General features: G+C 45.6%; 1 long non-coding RNA gene across 1 annotated transcript in view; it reads right to left on the bottom strand.

Annotated features, from left to right (window-relative positions):
- LOC135058124 (uncharacterized) overlaps positions 1–27,126 on the bottom strand; it is a 51,657-nt gene that overhangs the window by 16,576 nt on the left and 7,955 nt on the right. The gene's annotated exons all lie outside the window — the stretch shown is intronic.

The raw sequence follows: 27,126 nt of genomic DNA, 5'->3' as shown, positions 1-27,126 counted from the left end.
TATGCTGGTTGCCGGGAGCCCGACCGCCGGCAACACATTCTACACCCACCCTGTAGTTTAGACTGATCAAGTCATTGGAATCTAGTTACATCATTGAGGCAACAGATCTCATGCCATATGACTCAGTAATATTACTAAATTACAGCAAAATGTCATATTTTTCTCTCTGTGTAAAAATTTGAGCTGTGCGGGTTCGGTTTTAATCAGTTATTTCGATAAAATTAGCGCGAGTTCGGATTTTTCCAGATTTAGCTTATTGGCTATCCAAAACACGTGAGAGCCGATAGCCAATAAGATGGCAGTTTTTAAATCCGCACTCAACCGAGTAAATCACAGTAAAACTTTTTGGCTATTTTTTTGTAAATCATTATTTATTTGCTACTAAATATATGAGATGTATAAAATAAAGAATGAAGCACGGGTTGTTTAAATGCAGAAAAAAGGGAAGATTAATAAATTGACTTTCCTTTAGGGCAAACCTCAAAACACAACACAAACTCCATACAGTGCTTGTTACAACACAGGGGTTCATTCCGAGTTGATCGTAGCTGTGCTAAATTTAGCACAGCTACGATCGTTAACTCAGAAATGCGGGGGGACGCCCAGCACAGGGCTAGTCCACCCCGCATGTCAGTGCCGCCCCCACCCGCAAAAATGCAAAAGTATCGCACAGAGGCGATGCCTTTGTATTTGAGGAGTAACTCCCGGCCAGTGCAGCTCCTGCGGCCGCTGCGTGAGACATCACGCAGCCGCCGCGGCCCACCCCCCAAACGGTCCGGCCACGCCTGCGTTGGCTGGACCGCTCCCCCTAAATGGCGGCTTAATGCGGCCATTCAGCCCCCTCCCGCCTGTCTCAGAGGCGATCGCTAGGTAACAAAAGCTGCCATCCGCCGGCGCACTGCGGTGCCGGCGCATGCGCAGTTCCGACCCGATCACTGTGCTGCGGCAAACTGCAGCGAGCGATCGGGTCGGAATGACCCCCATAGTCACTGACGTTATTTGGTTGTATTACAAATAAAACTGAGAGAGGAAGAGTAGTCATCGGTGGAATTCAACTGAAATCTACAAAATAGTCAGGGGTTACGAAGTGTAATGATCAAGAGCTGATTCCCCTAAAGAAACACATACTAAATAAAAAGGATTGTTCTCAATGTTTTATGTAGAGTGTGTGCACCCAGTGACATGATTACAAATAATATCACTTGTAAAACAGAAGGCTCATTAAATCTATCTCATTATGAATGTTCAGGCTCTCTGATATCATTCAGTGGGGTTTCCCCATCATCTGAGCCTGACAGGTAGCACCATCATTAACGTCAATTGGTCTCTGCTAAGTAATATATCTTATTCTGATACGTATGAGGGGTTAAGAAACACAGATATGGCAAATACTCAAATACAGGGCTGGCCAAACCGGTTCTCGAGATCTACCAACAGTTCATGTTTTCCAGGCCTTCTGGATATCTGTAGAATTGTCAGTTAGGAATGAATGCAGTACATTAATTATTAATGACTACACCTGTGCACTAGCTAGGCGGGCTGGAAAATGTGAACTGTTGGTAGATCTCGAGGACTGGTTTGGCCAGCTCTGCTCTAAAACATCAAAATCACGAAAAAAGTCACTACAGAACATACTTGCCTACCTGACCCTCTCCATGAGGGAGAAAATGCTCTGTTTCTGGACTTTCCTGGTAATGTATGATTGCCATCACCTGTGGTGAAACACCTTTCTTATCAATTACCTAGCTCACCACAGGTGATGGCAATCATACATTACCAGGAAAGTCCAGGAACAGAGCATTTTCTCCCTCATGGAGCGGGTCAGGTAGGCAAGTATGCTACAGAATTAGCAGTAATCTAAACTACAAATTAAAATCTCATTGTTTTATAAATGTCAAATTGTGCAATGAATATTTATTATTAAAAAAGTACAATATGCAGGGACTCGGAGTCTATCTATTTTTAGAAACAATTACATTTATATGAAATGCTTTTCTGTACTTTTTTGATGTGTACAGTAACTGTTCTCTGATTTCAATAAACAGCATACTCAGCAGTCACATACGTTAATTTAATGACAGATGCAATCAGCTCCTGGTTGGTTGGTACTTTATCTCTCTCTCTACTTTATCTCTCTCCAAGGCTTAGTAAATAGACCCCAGCCTAGAGCCCGCCAGCCACTGCTACAAAGTGGTAGGTTGCCAAAGTTGTACTGCAATGCAAATCTGACCGCAGTGATCATTAGAGCTGGTCCCAGCCAAAAAGGCTGCTGGCCCCACTGGTGTTCTGCTTTATGGTGGTTTATTACCTCACCTGGGACCAGCAACCAATGCAGTACAATACAATATACAATACAATGTACAATGTACATGTACTAAGCGGTGATAAAAGTGGAGAAGTAAGCCAGTAAAGAAATTGCCCATGGCAACCAGTCAGCTGCTCTGTATACTTTTATGCAGTGTCGGACTAGGGCATGTAGGGCCCACCAGGGGAATGCAGTGGTAGGGGCCCATGTTTAGGGGTGTGGCCAGTCTCTAGAGGGGGTGTGCCCAGCCACCACATTGGTTTGCCTAACCATTTTGCATGTGTTGGTCCCCTAGATAAATATATACAGTAAATACTGTAGTGCATGCATGATAATGTACTAGATTAGTAACAGCACAGTCTGGAACCTGATCCCTAGAAGAGGGGGTGGGCCCCCAGGCAGTAGGGCCCACCGGTGGTTTCCCCTGTACCCCTGTGGGCCAGTCCAACCCTGCTTTTATGCCATGGGCAACTTCTCTACTGGTTCACTTTGCCACTTTTATCACTGTTTAGTACATCTCCCCCAATGAATGCCAGCTCCCTTACCATTCTTCCTTTTACCCAGGTTCCTGCCTCCTCATTCTCCTTCCCTCTCTTTCGCAGCATTACCAATGAGCAGAGAGCCACTTACAATGTAAATATCAGGGGAGAAGTGGGGGTTGCATTAATGTTAGGTGGGGTACGGAATATGGGCATTAATGTTGTCTCTGGATGGAGTGGATGGTTATATTGAAGCCATCTGGGGTGTGTGCGTGTGTGTGTGTGGGGGGGGGGGGGAGTTTTTCGGTGACAAAATAAGTCCCAAGTGCTGTGTTTGGGTGTATACACATTATTTATGTATCATACCCTAAAGCCCCGAGGCTCCTTATCTGGTTCTGTTAAGGTGCATACACACAGTGAAATTCGGGCTAACCCCGATTCTCACTATGCGACAGGGGCAAGGTCGGCATCGCAAGCACATAATCGTAAGAAAATATCTCACCGTGTGTACACACCATAAGTCCAGTTTTTAGCCTCAGTTTCAAATCACAGGTTGCCTATAGAGAGTAATTACATGAGCAATAGAGTCAGTTATCAGTGTCAGACTTTAATCTCAATGTGAGTCTGATATCCGACTATGACATTTGATGGATTTCCTAATATGGGAAATGCACCCATGTTTGTTGGTCTACTACAGGACTACAGTAGCTGTAGTATGATATCTGTTGGTTCATGTCTCTCAGCTGGCTAAAACTCTACATATCACAAACAACTGAGGGGGTAATTCAGAGTTGATCGTAGCAGCAAATTTGTTAGCAGTTGGGCAAAACCATGTGCACTGCATGGAGGGCAGATATCACATGTGCAGAGAGAGTTAGAATTGGGTGGGTTATTTTGTTTCTGTGCAGGGTTAATATTGGCTGCTTTATTTTTACACTGCATTTTAGATTTCAGTTTGAACACACCCCACCCAAATCTAACTCTCTCTGCACTTGTTATATCTGCCCCCCCCCCTGCAGTGCACATGGTTTTGCCCAACTGCTAACAAATTTGCTGCTGCGATCAACTCTGAATTAGACCCTATGAGTAATAGGTGATAGTACCACTACATACTATTGCATTGAAGGGAAAACTGACAGGCCAATGAGTCTGAGGTACAGTAGAAAAGCTACTTTGAAAGCTCCATTGTTAAAAAACTAATAGGTAGGATTGGCACCAAATGCACCCTACCTATACATATCCTAACATGGGATTTTTCACTGCTCATGCTCAAAAAGCGAACACACACCTAGGTGGCTATGCAGACCTGCGCACATTTTGCATCTGGACAGGCAAAATACAGTGTATCCAGAAAGTATTCACAGCACTTCACTTTTTCCACATTTTGTTATGTTACAGCCTTATTTCAAAATTGAATAAATTACTTTTTCCCTCAAAATTCTACACACAAAATGGGAGTCATTCCGAGTTGTTCGCTCGGTAATCTTCTTCGCATCGCAGCGATTTTCCGCTTAATGCGCATGCGCAATGTTCGCACTGCGACTGCGCCAAGTAAATTTGCTAAGCAGTTAGGAATATTACTCACGGTTTTTTCATCGTTCTGGTGATCGTAATGTGATTGACAGGAAGTGGGTGTTTCTGGGCGGAAACAGGCCGTTTTAGGGGCGTGTGGGAAAAAACGCTACCGTTTCTGGGAAAAACGCGGGAGTGGCTGGTGAAACGGAGGAGTGTCTGGGCGAACACTGGGTGTGTTTGTGACGTCAAACCAGGAACGACAAGCACTGAAATGATCGCACTGGCAGAGTAAGTCTCGAGCTACTCAGAAACTGCACAGAGATGTCTTATCGCAATATTGCGAATCTTTCGTTCGCAATTTTAAGAAGCTAAGATTCACTCCCAGTAGGCGGCGGCTTAGCGTGTGCAATGCTGCTAAAAGCAGCTTGCGAGCGAACAACTCGGAATGAGGGCCTATATCCCATAATAACAACGTGAAAAAAGATTTTTTTTTAGATTTTTGCAAATTTATTAAACATTAAAAAAAAATGAAGAAATCACATGTACATAAGTATTCACAGCCTTTGCCTTGAAGCTCAAAATTGAGCTCAGGTGCATCCTGTTTACACTGATAATCTTTGAGATGTTCCTACAGCTTAATTGGAGTCCACCTGTGGTAAATTCAGTTGATTGGACATGATTTGGAAAGGCACACACCTGTCTATATAAGATCCCACACTTGACAGTGCATGTCTCAGCACAAACCAAGCATGAAGTCAAAGGAATTGTCTGTAGACCTCCAAAACAGGATTGTCTCGAGGCACAAATCTGGGGAAGGGTACAGAAAAATATCTGCTGCTTTGAAGGTCCCAATGAGCACAGTGGCCTCCATCATCCGTAAATGGAAGAAGTTTGGAACCACCAGAACTCTTGATAGAGCTGGCTGGCCATCTAAACGGAGTGATCGGAGGAGAAGGGCCCTAGTCAGGGAGGTGACCAAGAACCCGATAGTCACTCTGTCCGAGCTACAGCATTCCTCTGTGGAGAGAGGAGAACCTTCCAGAAGGACAACAATCTCTGCAGCAATCCACCAATCAGGACTGTATGGTAGAGTAGCCAGACGAAAGCCACTCCTTAGTAAAAAGTACATGGCAGCCCACCTGGAATTTGCCAAAATGCACCTGAAGGACTCTCAGACCATGAGAAACAAAATTCTCTAGTCTGATGAGACAAAGATTGAACTATTTGGTGTGAATGCCAGGCATCATGTTTGGAGGAAACCAGGCACTGCTCATCACCAGGCCAATACCATCCCTACAGTGAAGCATGGTGGTGGCAGCATCATGCTGTGGGGATGTTTTTCAGTGGCAGGAACTGGGAGACTAGTCAGGATAGAGGGAAAGATGAATGCAGCAATGTACAGAGACATCCTGGATGAAAACCTGCACCAGAGCTCTCTTGACCTCTGGCGACGGTTCATCTTTGAGCAGGACAACGTCTCTAAGCAGACAGCCAAGGTATCAAAGGAGTGGCTTCAGGACAACTCTGTGAATGTCCTTGAGCCAGAACCCAGTCTTGAATCCTATTGAACATCTCTGGAGAGATCTGAAAATGGCTGTGCACCGACGCTTCCCATCCAACCTGATGGAGCTTGAGAGGTGCTGCATAGAGGAATGGGTGAAACTGCCCAAAGATAGGTGTGCCAAGCTTGTGGCATCATATTCAAAAAGACTTGAGGATGTAATTGTTGCTACATCAACAAAGTATTGAGCAAAGGGGGTAATTCCAAGTTGATCGCAGCAGGATTTTTGATAGCAATTGGGCAAAACCATGTGCACTGCAGGGGAGGCAGATATTACATGTGCAGAGAGAGTTAGATTTGGGTGGGGTGTGTTCAATCTGCAATCTAATTTGCAGTGTAAAAATAAAGCAGCCAGTATTTACCCTGCACAGAAATAAAATAACCCACCCAAATCTAACTCTTTCTGCACATGTTATATCTGCCTCCCCTGCAGTGCACATGGTTTTGCCCAATTGCTATCAAAAATCCTGCTGCGATCAACTTGGAATTACCCCCAAAGTTTTTTATTTTTAATAAATTTGCAAAAATCTCAAAAAAAAAAACTTTTTTCACATTGTCATTATGGGGTATTGTGTGTAGAATTTTGATGGAAAAATTAATTTATTCAATTTTGTAATAAGGCTGTAACATAACAAAATGTGGAAAAAGGGAAGAGCTGTGAATACTTTCCAGATGCACTGTAGGGGGACATGACTATGACAAAGTAGCAGCCATGTGACGAAACCTGTCAGATGCTTCAGTCTCCTTTACATTGCATGCTCACTATCAAAGCTATACTGGCGCTGACAGTCTAGGACAAAGCATATGATAACTTTAGCCTAAGCTCCCGTCAGAGAGAAACAGTTGGAGCTCATTCCTCAGCCTGCCCTGTCCTGGTTATCCAGCTATGGAAGATACAACTTCCTTGGACCCAAACAGAGCTCTGACTGTAGGATTTCCATTTAGAACCCACTAGTCAAACTCGGATATATGTTTCCAAGGATCTTCCATTGGTAAGTGGCTCTGAGCTGGATTTCCATTATTGGTCTTTGAGAATGCATGTTATAAACTAAGTTTATGGGCAGGATGCACTAATGCTAAAAATGTTACCAAACCTCAAAAATTGCCATTTTCGGAAGTTTGGCCACGTACTGCGTATGCACCAAGCTGCGGAAAGCAGCGGAATGCAATACATTCCGGGGCTTGGATGTGATCAATGCCATCATTAGATGATGTTACCCTATAGAAGCCTATGGGCTTCTTTCTGTTATCCTCCCTGCTAAGGATACAATCGGATCCCTTCCAGCACCCCCAGCAGCGTCGCAAAGGACAGCTCTTACTGGGAAGAGTGGCTGCAATGTATCATGCTTCCAGCCCTATGTAAGATACTGTATATGCAGGCATGTAAGTTTATTTCAAATAGACATTGCCTTTAGCCTATTTATGGATACATGCTGTATCGATTAGTTTTATTTATTGCACATTGTTCTTGTGTGTATATTTTTAGAATTCCAGTAAAATACATTTTCTTTTAATTATTACAGTGTTTATATATTTATTGTTTCATGGAGAAGGATTGTGTTTTTCATATGTTTGAAAATAGGGGTGAGAAAGGGTGTCTGCACATAGGCAAAGTTCAGTGAGGACGCGTTTGCACAAATGTATCCTGGTGGTCATTCCGAGTTGATTGCACGTAGCAACTTTTTGCTGCTCGTGTGATCAACTAGATGTGCCTATGGGGAGTGTATTTGAGCATAGCAGGGCTGCGATCGCATGTGCAGCCCTGCTATGCTAAAAATGTTTCCTGCAAAACAAGACCAGCCCAGCAGCTACTTACTAGTGTGACAGATCCAGCGATGAAGGTCCCGGCTGTGACATCAGACATCCGCCCTCCAAACGCCTGGACACGCCTGCGTTCGACTTACCACGCCTGGGAAACGATGAGTAGACGCCCCGATCCTCCTTCCCGCTGTCAATTTTCTTGCAATTGCGCCTGCGATCGCTTTCATCGGTCCTGGCGTCATTGGCCGGTGACTGGCGTCACTGGGCAACGACGCACATCCACAATACGAGCGCCGCGCAGCCGCAGTTCCGATCCGTTCGCACCGCAGTGAAGAACCGCTGCGTGCGAATGGGTCGGAATGACCCCCCCCCCCCCGCGCAGTCCAGCAAGTGAGCGCATATACACCTGTTAGGAGGTGTATCCTGTGGCTCTTGCATGTACACACGATGATGAAGACTTGCAGTATCCTCATACGCTGGCAATTCATTGGTGATTACATCCTGAGATGCATACAGATCTGTATATATGTGAAAATACACTATTTTCCCATGCATTTTCATTTAAGCAATTTATGCCCATTTGCCAACTCTTGGTCTGCTTCACTGTGCATAAAGGCAATTCTGTGGAATGGGCAACCAAAGCATCATGGTAAAATTCTAAAACCTACAGAGAATGCCTTAAATCACATTACCACTGTATCAGCATGCTGTGTTCCACATTTTGTTGTCCACATTTTCAGTGTTGACATTGTGACATTGACATAATAACTACATTTCCTCCAAAAGTCCATTGGAAAATACACTTTCCCAGACCAACCTTGGACTACTGCGTTTCAATAGGGAAGGCCTAAACCCTCCTCTAGATTATTGCCAAAAATATGCATATTTTAATCTCACACTGAATCCTTCACTGTGCACTTGAGTGCAACAGCAAACAATTTGTTAGTTGAGTGGGTAATTCATTTGAGAAATGTATTTATTATTTATTTATTAAGTTTCTTTTATAGCGCAGCAAATTCCGTTGCGCTATACAATTGGACACAATCAGTGGCGGAACTTACAAGTTGTGGGCCCAGTTGCTAATATATGCTCTGGGGGAGAAGCAGTGGGCAACTGGGGATAGGCTGTGGGTGACAACAACAGTGTTTTCTAAAGAATTTTGCTGCCCAGCATTATGAGGACAGGGGAAGGGAAGCGGGGTGGGGGTTTTAAAGTATGCACTTGGAGGAGGGGTAGACCTGATGTCTACAGTGGCATCATGTTTCAGAAGTCCCTGGGGGCCACCTTTACCTTTACAAATGTAATTAGGGTCTGAGGGGAGCATCAGCTTGTCTGTTCACTAGTCGCCTTGGCAGTGGCGTAACTAGAAATTTTTCTCCCCCCAAGCCAAAAAAATCCTTCGGCGCCCCCCCCATACCCCCCATAATTGGCACTAGTAAAGGGACAAATATGCGCGCACCTTAGGTGCGCGCCGCCAAAAAGTGGTGCGACTTTGTTGAAATGGGCGTGGCTTTGCGTAAAGGGGCGTGGCATTGCAGGAAAAGACTACCTTATACCCCAGTTTTGCAACCTGCACGCCCAGACGTTAGCCACCACAGGAATGAAAAATAATCCTGATTCATGCCCCTTACATTATTTGTCATTTTTCCTCCTTATAGTAATGCCCAGTATACATTATTCCACATACTGCAATGGCCTTAGCCATTATGCCACACACAATAATGCACATGACACAATATGCACACACTGTAATGCCCCCGACACATTATGCCACACACCGTAATGCCTGTGACACATTATGACAGGAATCGCAATGCCCGTTATACATTATGCTACACACTGCAATGCCCCTGATACATTATAGCACATACAATGTCTGTGACACAGTATGACACACACCACAATGATCCTGAGACATTATACCACACACCACAATGCCCGTGATATAGTATACAACACACCGTAATGCCTGACACAGTATGACACACACCACAATGTCTGTGATACATTATGCCACACACCGTAATGCCCATTACACATTAAGTTCTACAGTAAGGCTTCTAATTACTTTTAAATTACCTGCTCGTTGCCAGGGGTTTCATGCTCTTGGTTCCATGCGCGGTGCCGGGGGTTTTCATGCTCAGGGTGTCATGCTCATTGCCAGGGGTTTCATGCACTGGGTGTCATGCTTGTTGCCAGCGGTTTCATGCTCTTGGTTCCATGCACGGTGCCAGGGGTTTTCATGCTCAGGGTGTCATGCTCGTTGCCAGAGGTTTCATGCACTGGGTGTCATGCTCGTTGCCAGGGGTTTCATGCACTGGGTGTCATGCTTGTTGCCAGGGGTTTCATGCACTGGGTGTCATGCTCGTTGCTAGGGGGTAGTGCTTGTTGCTAGGGCCATGCTCCCAGTGCCACATATGCCCCCAGTGCCAGATATTCCCCCACAGTGCCAGGTATATGCCCCCAGTGCCAGATTTTCCCCCACAGTGCCAGGTACATGCCCCCAGTGCCACATATACCCCCCCCAGTGCCACATATGCCCCCTCAGTGCCTGCTCCCCCCACAGTGCCACATATGCCCCCTCAGTGCCTGCTCCCCCCAGTGCCAGATATTCCCCCACAGTGCCAGGTATATGCCCCCAGTGCCAGATATTCCACCACAGTGCCACATATGCCCCCTCAGTGCCTGCTCCCCCCAGTGCCAAATATTCCCCCACAGTGCCAGGTATATGCCCCCAGTGCCAGATCTTCCCCCACAGTGCCAGGTATATGCCCCCAGTGCCAGATCTTTCCCCACAGTGCCAGGTATATGCCCCCAGTGCCAGATCTCCCCCCACAGTGCCAGGTATATGCCCCCAGTGCCAGATCTTCCCCCACAGTGCCATGTATATGCCCCCAGTGCCAGATATTCCCCCACAGTGCCACATATGCCCCCTCAGTGCCTGCTCCCCCCAGTGCCAAATATTCCCCCACAGTGCCAGGTATATGCCCCAAGTGCCAGATCTTCCCCCACAGTGCCAGGTATATGCCCCCAGTGCCAGATATTCCCCCACAGTGCCACATATGCCCCCTCAGTGCCTGCTCCCCCCAGTGCCAAATATTCCCCCACAGTGCCAGGTATATGCCCCAAGTGCCAGATCTTCCCCCACAGTGCCAGGTATATGCCCCCAGTGCCAGATCTTCCCCCACAGTGCCAGGTATATTCCCCCAGTGCCAGATCTTCCCCCACAGTGCCAGGTATATGCCCCCAGTGCCAGATCTTCCCCCACAGTGCCAGGTATATGCCCCCAGTGCCAGATATTCCACCACAGTGCCACATATGCCCCCTCAGTGCTTGCTCCCCCCAGTGCCAAATATTCACCCACAGTGCCAGGTATATGCCCCCAGTGCCAGGTATATGCCCCCAGTGCCAGATCTTCCCCCACAGTGCCAGGTATATGCCCCCAGTGCCAGATCTTCCCCCACAGTGCCAGGTATATGCCCCCAGTGCCAGATCTTCCCCCACAGTGCCAGGTATATGCCCCCAGTGCCAGATATTCCCCCACAGTGCCTGCTCCCCCCACCCCCCGCTCCTTTGTGTTGGAGGGACACGGAGCGCATAACGCGCCTCTCCTGTGTCCCTCCTGGCTCTCCTGCCGGTCTAATAAAGGATGTGCCGGTTCGTGAGCCAATCAGAGCTCACGAACGGCACAGGCCGGGGGAGAGCCAGGGAGGGACACAGGAGAGGTGCGCGATGTGCGCTCTGTGTCCCTCCTTACAGCAGCGGAGGGAAGGAGACCGCAGATTGGCATGCGGACGCTCGTCCGCATGTCAATCTGTGCAAAGTCAGTGGCGCCCCCGCAGCCCCTCGCCCCCAAGCCACCGCGAGGACTGCGGGGGCATTAGTTACGCCACTGCGCCTTGGTCACAAACTTTGTGTGTTGCTGCATGTGAGAACTGGAATACAACCTGCTTTAGCTGGGACAGAGCGGGACTCTTTCCCGGGGATACACTGGCAGAGAGGTTACAGAATGATTTACTTACTTCAGGAGAAACTTCTGCTGGCTCTGCAGGCAGAAGCAGGGCTCTTTCTTCTGTCACCCTGGCTGCGATCGTCATCCCGCCAACACCGCATCCTCCCCTGCACTCAAAAAGTCTGTGTCACTCATGAGGCAGAGAGGAGCCAGGGAGAGAAAACACTCGGAAGTCCTCATTGCCCCTCCTCCTTACCTCCGCTTGCCGGAATGCATCCCCACTCCTCTACATCACAGGCAGCCCACAGAGCAGCGCGGCAACTTAATGAGTCTGTGTGACTCATTATACACCTGCCGGCTGTGGGCCCCTAAATAGCGGCGGGCTCGGTTGCACTGCCGCAAGTTCCGCCGCTGGACACAATGATAAAACAAAACTGGGTACTAAGCAAACAGTCATAGAGGTAGGAAGGCCCTGCTTGCAAGCTTACAATCTATAGGGAAAATGAACCATAGACATTAATTTGCACCACTTACATTCAATAGATAATTAAACAGCGTAAACTATATTCAGCTTTATGCATATAAGCTATATGACTAAAATGTTTTGTCTGACAACACAACTCTTGTGGTCCCCAGTTTACCAGATAATCTCCACAGATACTATTGCATGGCATGGTTTAGGTGGGCACCATACAGATGTTCCCTTATATATGTAGCAATGCTGCGCTTATAGGGGGTAATTCCAAGTTGATCGCAGCAGGATTTTTGTTAGCAATTGGGCAAAACCATGTGCACTGCAGGGTGGGGCAGATGTAACAAGTGCAGAGAGAGTCAGATTTGGGTGGGGTGTGTTCAATCTGCAATCTAATTTGCAGTGTAAAAATAAAGCAGCCAGTATTTACCCTGCACAGAAATAAAATAACCACCCAAATCTAACTCTCTCTGCACATGTTATATCTGCCTCCCCTGCAGTGAACATGGTTTTGCCCAATTGCTATCAAAAATCCTGCTGCGATCAACTTGGAATTACCCCCATAGGCCTAATTCAGCTTCAGTAGCAGTTTTGCTAAAATAGCAAAACTGCTACTGCTTACAATTACCTGCTTGGTGCCGCCCAGCACAGAGCAAGGCCGTCCAGCATGTTACGTGCCGCCCAGAGATGTGATTGCAATCCAATTGCGATCACATTGCAGAAATCTACAGTTAGTAGAAGCCCCCCTGCATACACAGCCTTGCTGCATATACAGGCACACCGCCTCCATGTCTCCTATCGCAGGAAATGTAAGCGACGCCATAGGGCCGCCCCAAAAATGCACACATCTGCGCTTCCTGCTGCCCCCCCAACACTTCTTTGCCACCCCTGAATGCCCACCTACGGTCACTCAGTTTTCAATTGCATCATTCCAGGATGCGATCGCAAAAGTGAAAGTTTACTGATGCTGAATGAGGGCCTGGTACAGTACACACAGACAATGCAAGAACATCAAAGTAATGAATTATTACCATGTAGAATGGCGACTACACACATAACCACACAAATCACAAACATCTTAACCCTCAACCCCCAAAAACAAAACTAAAAATAATTGCTAAACATTCTAACAATTTAATATAAACTTATTTCTAAGGAAACAATTAGGTTACTTTGTCAAACTGTCAGACATGAACATGAACTAATTAATTAAGTCCAAGATAATTGAGGCAATAAGGTAATGACATGTCTATTTGTCAGTATTACATTTCAAGTACATTGCTGACTTCATTAGTTTAAAATAAGGAAATATGCAAAACAATTTGCATTAAACATGTGATATATTTAAAAGCACTTACAGTTGTTACCTTTGAGTCTTTCTTTGCAGGTTAGTTTCAGTTTAGTTCTCGTAGTAAAAATTGCCAAACTAAACCTGCAGGTGGAGCCCTTTTTACAGTTGTTATTTATGTTTTATGATTTTGCATTTAAAAAAGCATTGTTTTAAAAAAACAATTGTTACTTCAAAATAAAAATAAAATGATAAAAATGCTCACATGTGCCAGTCACATGCATACTCTACATGCAAGATTGGGCCCTAAACCTAAACCCTTACTACTTGGACAGTGAATCAGGACTGCCCCAACAAAATCGATGTTTAAGGTTTCCTGCAATGCTCAGATATGTTAATGCTTATGTAAGACCTGATCACCTGTATTTGACTGCTGTGATGGGTTATAGGGTCACACCATTCTAAACTATGTATTTTCGTAGATGATCGGCTCTCTTCGTTGCTGTGCCTCCATCCGAGTCTTCTTCCTCCAGTGAATGACACGTCCACAAGGGGGTCAACGTTAGGTTACCCCTATGATCTATAGTGTAGGCGTGGCATATATGAATCCTTCTCCCACACTCAATACGTTACACACAAGTACAAGGTCTCCCTGCCACACCTCTACTGACTGACATGCAGGGCTGTTTCTAGCCAATTTGGCTCCCAGTGCGAGACTTAAAAATGCGCCCCCCCATGACATAAAAAAATGTGCCCCCCCCCACACACCTGGCAAGGGGGCTTGGCCTCATCTAAATGGGTGTGGCCTCATTTAAATGGGCATGGCCTCGTCTGAAAAGACTACCTCACAATCCAGTTTTTGACCCTGCTTCAACAGATCACGACCACAACAGGAAAAAAAAATTCTACCATATTAAGCCCCACACAGTAATGCCCCCTGCACCATATTATGCCACCCACCGCAATGCCCTTGATACATTAAATCCCCACACTACGGCAGGCAAGAGTCCCAATTTCACACATTACGGCAGGTGTCCCCATTTTACACATTGAGAGAGAGAGAATACTTACAGAGGCGATTACAGCTCTTCGGCCCGCCTCACCAGTCGCTCCTCGCGTCGGCCTTTCCCTCTTCCTAACTTGGATCCCCCTCTGTACTCCGCTCGGGGGGGGGGGGGGAGTTTCGCGTCATGACGGGGTTGCGTCGTGACGTAACGATGAAACCGCATCATTCCGTGAAACTCCGCCCCCCGAGCGGGTTACTCGGGGAGAAATAGGAGGGGGAAGCAGGGAGCCACAGTTAGTGCCACGGCGGCGCCCAGTGCGGTTGCACTGCTCGCCTGCCCCAAGAAACGGCCCTGCTGACATGCTCTCTAAAGGTTGCTGCTAAAATCACTGTGGTGGCAATGAAAACAACAGCTAACACTATGGTAGTCCTTTTTTGTTTAGCTGTTCATTGCGAGCCCTCTACTTTTTTCGCTCACACCAGACAGTTTTCGATCATTTGGCGCTCATGTAGCCAAAGAATGCTTATAGGCTAACGGTGCATCCCACCTGACAATCACAAAACACCCCCCATACCTGGCCCTTGAGTTGACCCCATCACTATCTGTGATAGCATTTAAGAGGATGTACAATATAAACCAGTCCTATGGAAATGCTAATTAAAATGCATAATGTACAATGCTACAGAGAAAACACAGTAATAGATTTTGTCAAAGCTTTAACTACTGTAGCACTGTTTTTCAATGTTCGAGTGTATGAGCCTAAACCAAATAAAATATGTATTCTGAAATATCTGGTGAACCATGTCCATGAAACCTCAGTTAGATGCTATCAGGTATTGGCCGTTGATTAGATGTTATCGGAAATGGATCCTTTGTTAGATGCCATCAGGTATTGGTCCTTCGTTAGATGCCATCAGGTATAGGTCCTTGTTAGAAATGATCAAGTATGGCTCATTGGCTAGATGTCATCAGGTATTGGTCACTTGTTTGATGTTATAAGGCATGCAACATTGCTTGTGCCATACATGTAACTAGAGATATGCACCGGACCATTTTTGCTGGTCTTGATTTTGGTTCTAATTCATCGCCAATGTTTAGGTTTTGCCAAAGCCACCTCGCTGGTTTTGGTTTTGGATCTGTATTTTTTCCAAAAGTTGATAAAAAATTCTAAAATCACAGAATTTGGTCCTTTTTTGTGTTCCAACAGTATTTTAACCTCAATAACATTCAGTACGGATGGTGTAATGGTTAGCATTACTGCCTCACAGCATTGAAGTCATTTGTTTGATTCCCACAAAGGCCCTACCTGTGCGGATTTTGTATAGTCTTCTAGTGTTTGCGTCGGTTTCCTCAGGATTCTCTGGTTTCCTCCCACAATCCAAAAATATACAGGTAGGTTAACTGGCTCCCAACAAAATGAACCCTGTCGTTATGTGCATGTACATGTGGTAGGGAATATAGGGGGTAATTCAGACTGCATCACTGCAGTGGCAGCGATTGCAGTCTGAATTACTATGCGCAGTGCACTCATGCAGTGGGTGCACTGCGCATGTGCAGGCAGTGAGATGTGAAAGCATCTCACTGGTGCGATCGCCTCTGCCTGATTGACAGGCAGAGGCGGTCGCGGGGCGGGAGGGGGAGTGCCAAGCCTTTGGCGGGGAGCGGTCCATTGGGGGGAGGGGGGACCACAGCGGCTGCAAGTGACCTGGGACGCAGGCCTGATTCACTTGTCAGGTACAAAAGCATCACTGCTATGCAATGCTTTTATACCTGTGCTGGGGGGGGGGGGGGGGTGACAGAGAAACTGGTCATAGATGTGCTAAATTTAGCACATCTGCAATCAGGTCTGAATTACCCCCATAGATTGTAAGCTCCACTGGGACAGGGACTTGTGTGAATGACCAAATATTCTCTGTAAAGCACTGCACAAAATGTGTGCGCTATATAAATAACTGTTAATAGATAAATACATTTCCGGTCATTTCCAGTCAGTTTTGACCAACTCACAATATTGTTTTCATCCACTTTAGGCCAAAGGCTGCAGCAGGCTGGCTTGTTACTAAGCGACAGAGCAGCAACACCAACACATGGCAGTTTATAGCACATTTATGAAATATTACCGTATATACTCGAGTATAAGCCGACTTTTTCTGCACATTTTTCTATGCTGAAAAAGCCCCCCTCGGCTTATACTCGAGTCAATGGCTGCAGCAGACGCCGTGGGCTGTGTGGGCGTCCGCTGCAGCCGGCTCCAGGACAGACACTAGAGGTCATTATTGACCTCTAGTGTCTGTGCGCGTTGCTATTGGAGAGACGTCATGACGTCTCTCCCATAGAGATGATCGGATGCCGGGGAGCGGGCGGCTGGACGGAGCGGGCGGCCGGACGGAGCGGCGGCTAGATGGAGCGGGCGGACAGACGGAGTGGAGCAGCGCAGCAGCAGAAGAAGCGGTCGGGAAGCAGGAGCGGGGCAGTGGTAAGTATTGTTTTTGTGTGTGTTTGTGTGTTTGTAAGCGGTGACGGGGGCACAGCAACAGGAGGCAAAGAAAGAAGGGGGCACAACTACTGGGGGCAATGAAAGGGGGCACAACTACTGGGGGGCAAAGAAAGAGGGGTCATAACTACTGGGGGCAAAGAAAGAGAGGGCATAACTACTGGGGGCAATGAAAGAGGGGGCACAACTACTGGGGGCAAAGAAGGGGCATAACTACTGGGGGCAAAGCAACGGGGGCAGGTTTTGATCTGGCACTGTGGGAGGATATCTGTCACTGGGGGTATATGTGGCACTGGGGGCACAACCCTAGCAACAAATATTACCCCCTGGCAACAAGCATAACACCTACCGCATGAAACCCCTGGCAACGAGCATGACACCCTGAGCATGAAAACCCCTGGCACCGTACATTTCCCACCCTAGGCTTATACTCGAGTCAGTAATTTTTCCCAGTTTTTTGTGGTAAAATTAGGTATCTCGGCTTATATTCGGGTCGACTTATACTCGAGTATATACGGTACCACAAAGCAGTGGCAGAAATGAAAAGTGGTGCAAGATGGAATTGCCCTTGGAATTGTCCTTATGTTGGATATTAAAAAGGAGTGAATGGGACATCTCACATCACCAGCAGTCACCATCCACAGACCAAGGAGCTAGTAGAAACTCTGCAAAGCCCCTGTTAGACAAACCTTATAGAGATGGTTTTGACATGTTTATGGTGCTCATCAGTTTGAGAAAAATTCTTGAGAGATGGATTTCCCTCAATACCTCTAGGCACACCTGAGTTGAGTACAATGTGCAAGATGCTCTGCAGAACTCCAAGTTGCATCTCAAAGCCTGGGCAGACCGTCTGCATCAAGACTCCTGTCATGTTTCACAAAATCAGAACTGTGCAGGAATCTTCCAATGGGCCCAACAGCTATGTGGTGAAATCAGTTGGTGATTTATATGAATGCAACCAGCGCCACTTCCTAGGAGTATGTGAGCCAATGCCTCCACCTTACCTGACACTGAATGAGGTTGTCAAAACACCAATCATCATGGACAATTATTTCCCAGAAGATGCACCTACTGGGGTGCAAGACAGTCCTATGCCCTTGCCCAATAGTGAGCCTATTCAGACAACGGGAGACACCACTAGCTTCTTTCTTTGTGTCCTGATTTGGGAGAATTTCCAGGTCTAGTCCTCAATTACAGGAATACAGTATATTACTTTACTGTAGCTAATAAAGACACACTTCTGCAGCTCTTCAGAATTCTGTGGCGATTTGCTCCCCCCAAAAAAAAACAAATAAACAACGATAATAATTAAAAAAGAGAGAGACATTACCACATCTATTAAACTGAACTCTGCAGCAAACATCCTCAACTGTACAGTTCTACTAATATATTATTATACAAATTGTCAGTTACAGTAAGAAGAATCTAATGCACTAATTACAGTCATTCTTAATACTAATTAAGGAGATTAACAACCAGAATGCATAAGCATCTTAAATGTTTTAATTATATACCAATTCTGTCACTTGTTCAAGAAGCTGAGAAGGTGAAAGTGCAGCTCATATTGCACAATTAGCTGCACATTACAGGCAATTTTATTGATAGGATCAATGTTCCATGTTACAAGTGGCTTCAGTCCTCAATACGCTCATTATTATATCCCAACAGAAGTTGACCATCAAAAGGGGGATCTCTATGGGTCCCACTGAATAGCTGACGTGCTGAATGTATTTTGGAAGACAGCCTGAACTTTTACAAGTATATAGTCACATTGGACAAATGTCGTTGTCAAAAGCTGGAGCATGTAGATGAAAGGAAGAACCCTATCTTTCAAATACAGTGCCGCCATTCACATACCGGATTGCTGTCAGATTTGTAAAACAGGCACTTGTTGTCCTCAAATAATCAAAGAGGCAGCTGTTCCGGTCAGATTTTACTTACAAATATAGTTGAAAGGTGGTTTGAGCACTTAAGTAATCATAAAGCCATTATTCACCAGAACTCCCAAGTTGGTTAAAAGAATCAGAGAGAATTATAATGAACTATCTGTTGCTTCATGCATTATATTTAGCCAAAATCAGGTAAACTCGGTGAGTAAATTAAAACCTGGGCTTTTTTTATTACTTAACATGTTTAGCAAAGTAAAACAAATGACTAAAAAAAAAAAAAAAAAAAATATATATATATATATATATATATATATATATATAGCTAGGAAATACAAAGCGACTACAACTATTAACTGTTTATGCTGTAGCCAGCTGACATCAGGCGGTGGGATTGGGCATATACTGTATGTATTACTGTTCTATAAACAGAGAACACTATTTCATATGCTCTACTATAGATTACATCTAACCAATGATATAGACATCCTTAGGGTGACATGGAGGTTAAATCGACTCTATGAACCGGTTATATTTAATTGTATAGGAAAGACTCCCTAAAAAGTGACCTCTCAGAGATTATGCTTCACTTAATATTAAATACACCAAACTTGTACAGGGTACAGGGTATCTTTCACCATACACCAGGTTTTATTTAACACCTTAGGTCAGCGGTGGCCAACCCATGGCTCTAGTCACACTGATGCGGCTCCCGCCGCTCCTTACACTCTGCACAGTTAGACCAGCTGCCACCCTCCACCTTGCAGGGCTGCAGCGTGAAAGCCGGTGCTACGTTACGGCCACGCTCCCTGCCCTGTCTGACACCAGTGACACAAAAAAGCAGCACTTGTCTGGCCTCACTGTCCACCGACTCCCTGTCATACAGGTGAGGGTGGCTGCCAATAACTGGAGGGGGAGAGAAGGGACAGATAGAGGGGGAGGATGCTGGGAGACATGTAGTGAAGGGGGCGGGGGGGGCAGGATGAAAGGCAGAGTGAAGGGGATGCAGGCAAGGAAACACAGACTGAAGGGGGAGCAGGCTTAGAGGCACAGAGTAAAAGGTGGGAGGCTGATAGACACAGAATGAAGGGGTAAGGCACAGAGTGAAGGGGGGGCAGGTTGAGAGGCACACAGTGAAGGGGGCAGGCTGAGAGACACAGAGTGAAGGGGGCGGGCTGAGAGACACAGAGTGAAGAATAGGAGGCTGAGAGGCACAGAGCGATGGGGGAGCTGAGAGACACAGAGTGAAGGATGGGAGGCTGAGAGGCACAGAGTGAAGGGGGCTGGCTGAGAGACACAGAGTGAAGGATGGGAGGCTGAGAGGCACAGAGCGATAGGGGACCTGAGAGACACAGAGTGAAGGATGGGAGGCTGAGAGGCACAAAGTAAAGGGGCATACTGAGAGGTACAAAGTGAAGGGGGGAGGCTGTGAGGCACAGAGTGAAGGGGGCAGGCTGAAAAACACAGAGGTGGAATGCTGAGAGGCACAGAGTGAGGGGTGGGAGGCTGAGTAGCACAGAGTGAAGGGTGGATGCTGGCTTGTTTCAGTGTATTTTATGTAAATCTGGATTGTTTCAGTGTTTCCCGCCCCCAGTGTAACTAAAAATGGGAGTGTGGCACATGATCATGCTCCTACGCATGTTATACTGAAGGCAGGTGCACCAAAATGAGGCGTGGCCTTGTAGACTCTTTTTTTTGCGTACATGATACCAGCTCTTTGACTTGACTACAAATATTTTGGGGCTCTTTGCCTCTAACTGGTTGGCCACCTCTGCCTTAGGTGGACCTATGATCACATTCAAGGAGTATATAGCATGTCTTTACAGGTATAGTCACACTTGTACAGGGTGTTCGGAAAGTCAGTGTGCACTTTTCATAATACAGTGGAGAAGTGAAGCAGTGGAGAAGTTGCCCATGGCAACCAATCAGCATTGAGGTAACATTTGTAATTTGCATATTATAAAATTATACAGAGCAGCTGATTGGTTGCCATGAGCAGCTTCTCCACTGCTTCACTTCTCCACCGTTTTCACTGTGCACTTATGTATATAGGGGTGTTTAGAAACAAAATAAAAAGGATCCAAACTTGTCTTGATGCTAACTGTGGTCATTTTCAACATTGTTTATAATTATCATTTGTGGTTACATCATATATTATATATTGAAATATGTCTGTTAATAAATATACATAAGTGCACAGTGACTTTCCGATCACCTTGTGTAATAAACTCCACTCCAGAATTACAAAAAAAAAAAGTATGAACCCCCCCTCCACACACACACTTTATAATATTTCATTTAATTATACGCTATGGCAGTGGTCAGGGAACAGGGGAAAATTACCCCAAATGGGGTAAAAATGAAATTCCTGGGGGTAATGGACAGTCGCACTGCCGAGACACAGCCCCGTCCAGCACCGGCCGGCTTGAGATGTGACGTGCTGACGTCACACTTCGCTCCCTCCTGCCCGCCCTGCGCTGTGCTCCTGGCTGCCCTGTGCTGTGTTCCTGGCCGCGGTGTGACGTGCTGACGTCACACCGCGCTCCCTCATGCCTGCCCATCCTGCGCTGTCCTGTCCTCCCGCCCGTGGCCCGCCAACCCACATACAGAACTTTAAGTGTTCTGTGGTTGACCGCTGACGAAGTTCCGCAGGATCAGACAGTGGCCTACATAACAGTGGGAAATTCCCACTGACATTACTGAGTAGTCGTGTGTCCTCCACCCCTTCCCTCCTCATCCATCTTTCTTACATTCATTCTGGTGTATTGGGGAGAAGGTGTTAATTAACCCATTCATTGCCATTGCCGGAAAATAATAATAATAACAATAATAATAATAATAATAATAATAATAATAATAATAATAATATTATATATATATATATATATATATATATATATATATATATACACACACACTGCTCAAAAAAAGAAAGGGAACACTTAAACAACACAATGTAACTCCAAGTCAATCACACTTCTGTGAAATCAAACTGTCCACTTAGGAAGCAACACTGATTGACAATCAATTTCACATGCAGTTGTGCAAATGGAATAGACAACAGGTGGGAATTAAAGGCAATTAGCAAGACACCCCCAATAAAGTTCTGCAGGTGGTGACCACAGTCCACTTCTCAGCTCCTATGCTTTCTGGCTGATGTTTTGGTCACTTTTGAAAGCTGGCGGTGCTTTCACTCTAGTGGTAGCATGAGACGGAGTCTACAACCCACACAAGTGGCTCAGGTAGTGCAGCTCATCCAGGATGGCACATCAATGCGAGCTGTGGCAAGAAGGTTTGCTGTGTCTGTCAGCGTAGTGTCCAGAGCATGGAGGCGCTACCAGGAGACAGGCCAGTACATCAGGAGACGTGGAGGAGGCCGTAGGAGGACAACAACCCTGCAGCAGGACTGCTACCTCCACCTTTGTGCAAGGAGGAACAGGAGGAGCATTGCCAGAGCCCTGCAAAATGACCTCCAGCAAGCCACAAATGTGCATGTGTCTACTCAAACGATCATAAACAGACTCCATGAGGGTGGTATGAGGTCCCGACGTCCACAGGTGGGGGTTGTGCTTACAGCCCAACACCGTGCAGGACGTTTGGCATTTGCCAGAGAACACCAAGATTGGCAAATTCGCCACTGGCGCCCTGTGCTCTTCACTGATGAAAGCAGGATCTCACTGAGCACATGTGACAGACGTGACAGAGTCTAGAGATGCCAAGGAGAACGTTCTGCTGCCTGCAACAACCTCCAGCATGACCGTTTGGCAGTGGGTCAGTAATGGTGTGGGGTGGCATTTCTTTGGGGGGCTGCACAGCCCTCCATGTGCTCGCCAGAGGTAGCCTGACTGCCATTAGGTACCGAGATGAGATCCTCAGACCCCTTGTGAGACCATATGCTGGTGCGGTTGGCCCTGGGTTCCTCCTAATGCAAGACAATGCTAGACCTCATGTGACTGGGGTGTGTCAGCAGTTCCTGTAAGATGAAGGCATTGATGCTATGGACTGGCCCGCTCGTTCCCCAGACCTGATTTCAATTGAGCACATCTGGGACATCATATCTCGCTCCATCCACCAAGGCCACATTGCACCACAGACTGTCCAGGAGTTGGCGGATGCTTTAGTCCAGGTCTGGGAGGAGATCCCTCAGGAGACCATCTGCCACCTCATCAGGAGCATGCCCAGGCATGTAGGGAGGTCATACAGGCACGTGGAGGCCACACACACTACTGAGCCTCATTTTGACTTGTTTTAAAGGACATTACATCAAAGTTGGATCAGCCTGTAGTGTGTTTCCACTTTAATTTTGAGTGTGACTCCAAATCCAGACCTCCATGGGTTAATAAATTTGATTTCCATTGATAATTTTTGTGTGATTTTGTTGTCAGCACATTCAACTATGTAAAGAACAAAGTATTTAATAAGAATATTTCATTCATTCAGATCTAGGATGTGTTATTTTAGTGATCCCTTTATTTTTTTGAGCAGTGTGTGTGTGTGTGTGTGTGTGTGTGTGTGTGTGTGTGTGTGTGTATATGTATGTATATATATATATATATATATACAGATACACACACACACACACACACACACACACACACAGTATCTCCGAAATGCCATATAAACAGTGATAATTAGTATATGTGCTCAATAATATATGATTTCCTTCCTTTCAAATCAAGGGGGTAACGTCGGCGTATCTATATATATTTTGGGGTAAAAGGTAAAAAAGTTCCCTGACCCCTGCGCTATGGCTAATGAAAACGAATATTCAATTTAAGTTTACTTGGCATCTGTTGCCTATACTGTCTAATGCTGTTGAAATAATGCAAATGTCACATTAAATATACATGGATTTTGTGTTGCAGATGGGTTCAGGTACCTCTAGAGTTGTTTACAACTCTTCAGGGTACCCATGCAACCAGAAAGTTAGCACTGACTCCTAGAGCAGAATTTTGCGGGATTTCACTTACAGTACTAGCGGTTGTCCACATAGTGCCAGAAGTTCTTGACGATCCAGAGCGGAGATTCACAAGACTGCAGAGGGTTAAACTGCAGCATGGCTCAAGATCTTATTATGTTTTCTGTGTGTCAATTGTTCAACTTCTTGTCCACCTAGGCAACTAGTGGATAGAAGAATCAACAGGTGTCTCAGCTCAGAGCTGCCAAAGTCAGTCTCCTGGTTCCACCAAAGAACCAAACTGACTTGTAGTACAGTATATGGGGGTAATTCCAAGTTGATCGCAGCAGGAATTTTGTTAGCAGTTGGGCAAGACCATGGGGGTAATTCCAAGTTGATCGCAGCAGGACATTTTTTAGCAGTTGGGCAAAACCATGTGCACTGCAGGGGAGGCAGATATAACATGTGCAGAAAGATTTAGATTTGGGTGGGTTATTTTATTTCTGTGCAGGGTAAATACTGGCTGCTTTATTTTTACACTGCAAATTAGATTGCAGATTGAACACACCACACCCAAATCTAACTCTCTCTGCACGTTATATCTGTCTCCCCTGCAGTGCATGCGGTTAGTTATTTTACACAAAAGTTAGGTATTTTACTCACGGCATAACGAGTATGTTTCATCGTTCTGGTGATCGTAGTGTGATTGACAGGAAGTGGGTGTTTCTGGGCGGAAACTGGCCGTTTTCTGGGCGTGTGTGAAAAACCGCTGGCGTTTCTGGGAAAAACGCAGGAGTGTCTAAAGAAACGGGGGAGTGTCTGGGCGAACGCTGGGTGTGTTTGTGACGTCAAACCAGGAACGAAACTGACTGAACTGATCGCAATGGCTGAGTAAGTCTGGAGCTACTCAGAAACTGCTAAGTAATTTCTATTCGCAATTCTGCGAATCTTTCGTTCGCAATTCTGATAAGCTAAGATACACTCCCAGAGGGCGGCGGCTTAGCGTGTGCAATGCTGCTAAAAGCAGCTAGCGAGCGAACAACTCGGAATGAGGGCCATGGTTTTGCCCAAGTGCTAACAAAGATCCTGCTGCGATCAACTCAGAATTACCCCCTATATTAGGTTGGAGATAGTTCCAGCGCTACTGTGAATGAATATACCCTATTTAATGGCTTTGAGTCAAGTAAGAAAAGAAAAAAGAAAAATACATAGACCTATAAACATAAATTACCTCACTTTATAATGGGATGTAGATTCCAAACAGTGGTGAGCCAAACCTTCTCCTCTTTCGTGGTATTCAATTATGTGCTGAGCATCAATTCCACATACAGAGGCTGATTTTTATATATCCTTTTTGTCCAGCTAGATTACCCGCTCACTGGGGGCACCTCAGATAAGTACTTACTAATCAAACACATATTATTGGTAATTTAAGGAAGTCACACCACTGTAGGAACCAATTGAGAGAGAAAAAGGAAACCCCCACCAACAGAAAGTTTTGCTTGGATAGTTCACAGTGCTAGAGTCTTTGCTTTCTAAGTGCGGCACCATCTTCCCGAAAATATCACCGCCACCAACCACAGCACAGGTATACTGGTGTGGGGGGTTCAGCGGACCCGGGTCCCTGCAGCAGCCTGTTCTCAGGCGACATAAGCTGGGACACCTTAGTCACTAATTATTCACAGCCATAAGCTAGCTCAGATAGAGGAATGTCTGAGTAAGGAGGTGATCTCATGCACCACATATCAGCTACACAGTAACAAAGGGTGTCACTACATAATTGGTTGAAAAAAAGCTAGCTACAACAGATCCAGATTGATCGAAAGTAGGGTGAGATACCAGCTTCAGATGGATATTTGGACTGCGTTTTGCTTCCAGCTATACTACACACCATGCCGAGAGGTCAACTGTTGACTAAAATGTACCCTAGTGTATGTGTGTTGTAAAGGACAAATATCTGTATAGCGCTGCAGAATTTGTAGTGTATATAATATAACTGATAATAATATTAAGTCATAAAAATAACTTGCTCCAATATAAAACTCTTGTTTTTATGGTGGTTTGAATTTTAAATAGCATCTTTATCAGTGTGACTCTTATTGGCTCCAGCAATTTTTCTCCCACAGGCAGAACAATGTCCCTGATGATGCACAAAGAACAGTTCTGAATTAATGGCACTGAAGGTGTGAATGTCTAATGCAGATTTCATCATGAGAAAACTTTGTATGGGCTCGCAATTTCCATTACAAACGTCACTTCCTCCTCACATTATTATCACAGACTTTGATTAAATAGCATTAGAGGTTCAAACACAAATCCAGTCCCCCAACTCTCCCCAGCATGACCCATGTCAGCCTGGCTTCTGTGAGTTGACAAACTATACCTATCATTTGAATTTTGTAAGCTATGGAAATGTTTCCATACACATTGGTAATTTCTTCATATATATTTTTAAATATTGCTGCAAATTGGAAAATGTAGTAAAGTTTCCAGATGCTGACAATCATGTTCCGTTTAAAAATTACTTTCATACAAACAGTGTCATGGCTCAATTAAGATAAAAATAATTTTTAGGAAGTCTTAATTTAGCACATAATCAGTGGAGCATGACAGTGAAAGAACGCCCCTTGTACAAGATGCTGAACAGACTGAGCTATTTCACAATCCAAGACTCTGCTTATACCATCACGGCTGATTGGCCGACCTGTCACCAAGTGCCACTATGCAGGGTAGTAGTAGCTATGGTATGTCTTTGCACACAGGGCTAGTATCTTAGGGAATTTCATTCAGTGGTATATCAGTTTAATTAAACAAGCTCTACTCTTATTAAAACAGATTGGTGGTAAATTGACATCACTACAGCCTGGATGCATAGTAAATTATGGACCCGTTTTCGCGTCCCCCAAAACTATACATAGTAATTTGCTTTTGTTTTGCCTCTTTGTAGTTCCATTACGCCTCCTGATCATTCATTTTGACACATTTGCCCAATGTGACACATTAATACATCAATTTCACTAACATGTCACAAATACCTCAGAATTATGAAAACATCAGGGTCAGAAGAGGTCACGCACAGAAAAGAATATAGCAGCACCACAGTTGTATGCACATAGGGCCCAGGGTGTGTCCACTGTCCAGACACACCTTTCTTTCAGACGCCATCCCTGTCTTTGCAATCAATATAACCAGCATTTTGATGAGGTAAGTGTGTCAGTGACTACTAAGACATAGCAATCAGTGCAGGGCCATAACTAGGGGTTGGCGATCATTGTAACGGTCAGCCAGGAGCGCAGGTCCAAGAGTGCGCCACTGTCACTGCCCTGTGACACCTGTATTTGGCATGCAGAGTGCCTGGAAAGGACGCTCCTCTTCGCCCAGATTCCAGCAGCATGCTGTCACTGAGCCACCCAGAGAGACTAAAGGAAGCTTCAGGTGCTTATATTCTCCTTGGTCCTGGCAATCATGCACCCTTGATGTTGACTTAATGATGTCACACATTTCGGGGA

Source organism: Pseudophryne corroboree, chromosome 3 (assembly GCF_028390025.1).
Source record: "Pseudophryne corroboree isolate aPseCor3 chromosome 3, aPseCor3.hap2, whole genome shotgun sequence".
NCBI classification, from domain to species: Eukaryota; Metazoa; Chordata; class Amphibia; order Anura; family Myobatrachidae; genus Pseudophryne; species Pseudophryne corroboree.
The sequence above is the reverse complement of the archived record's forward strand: the minus strand, read 5'-3'. Positions and strand labels throughout refer to the sequence as shown.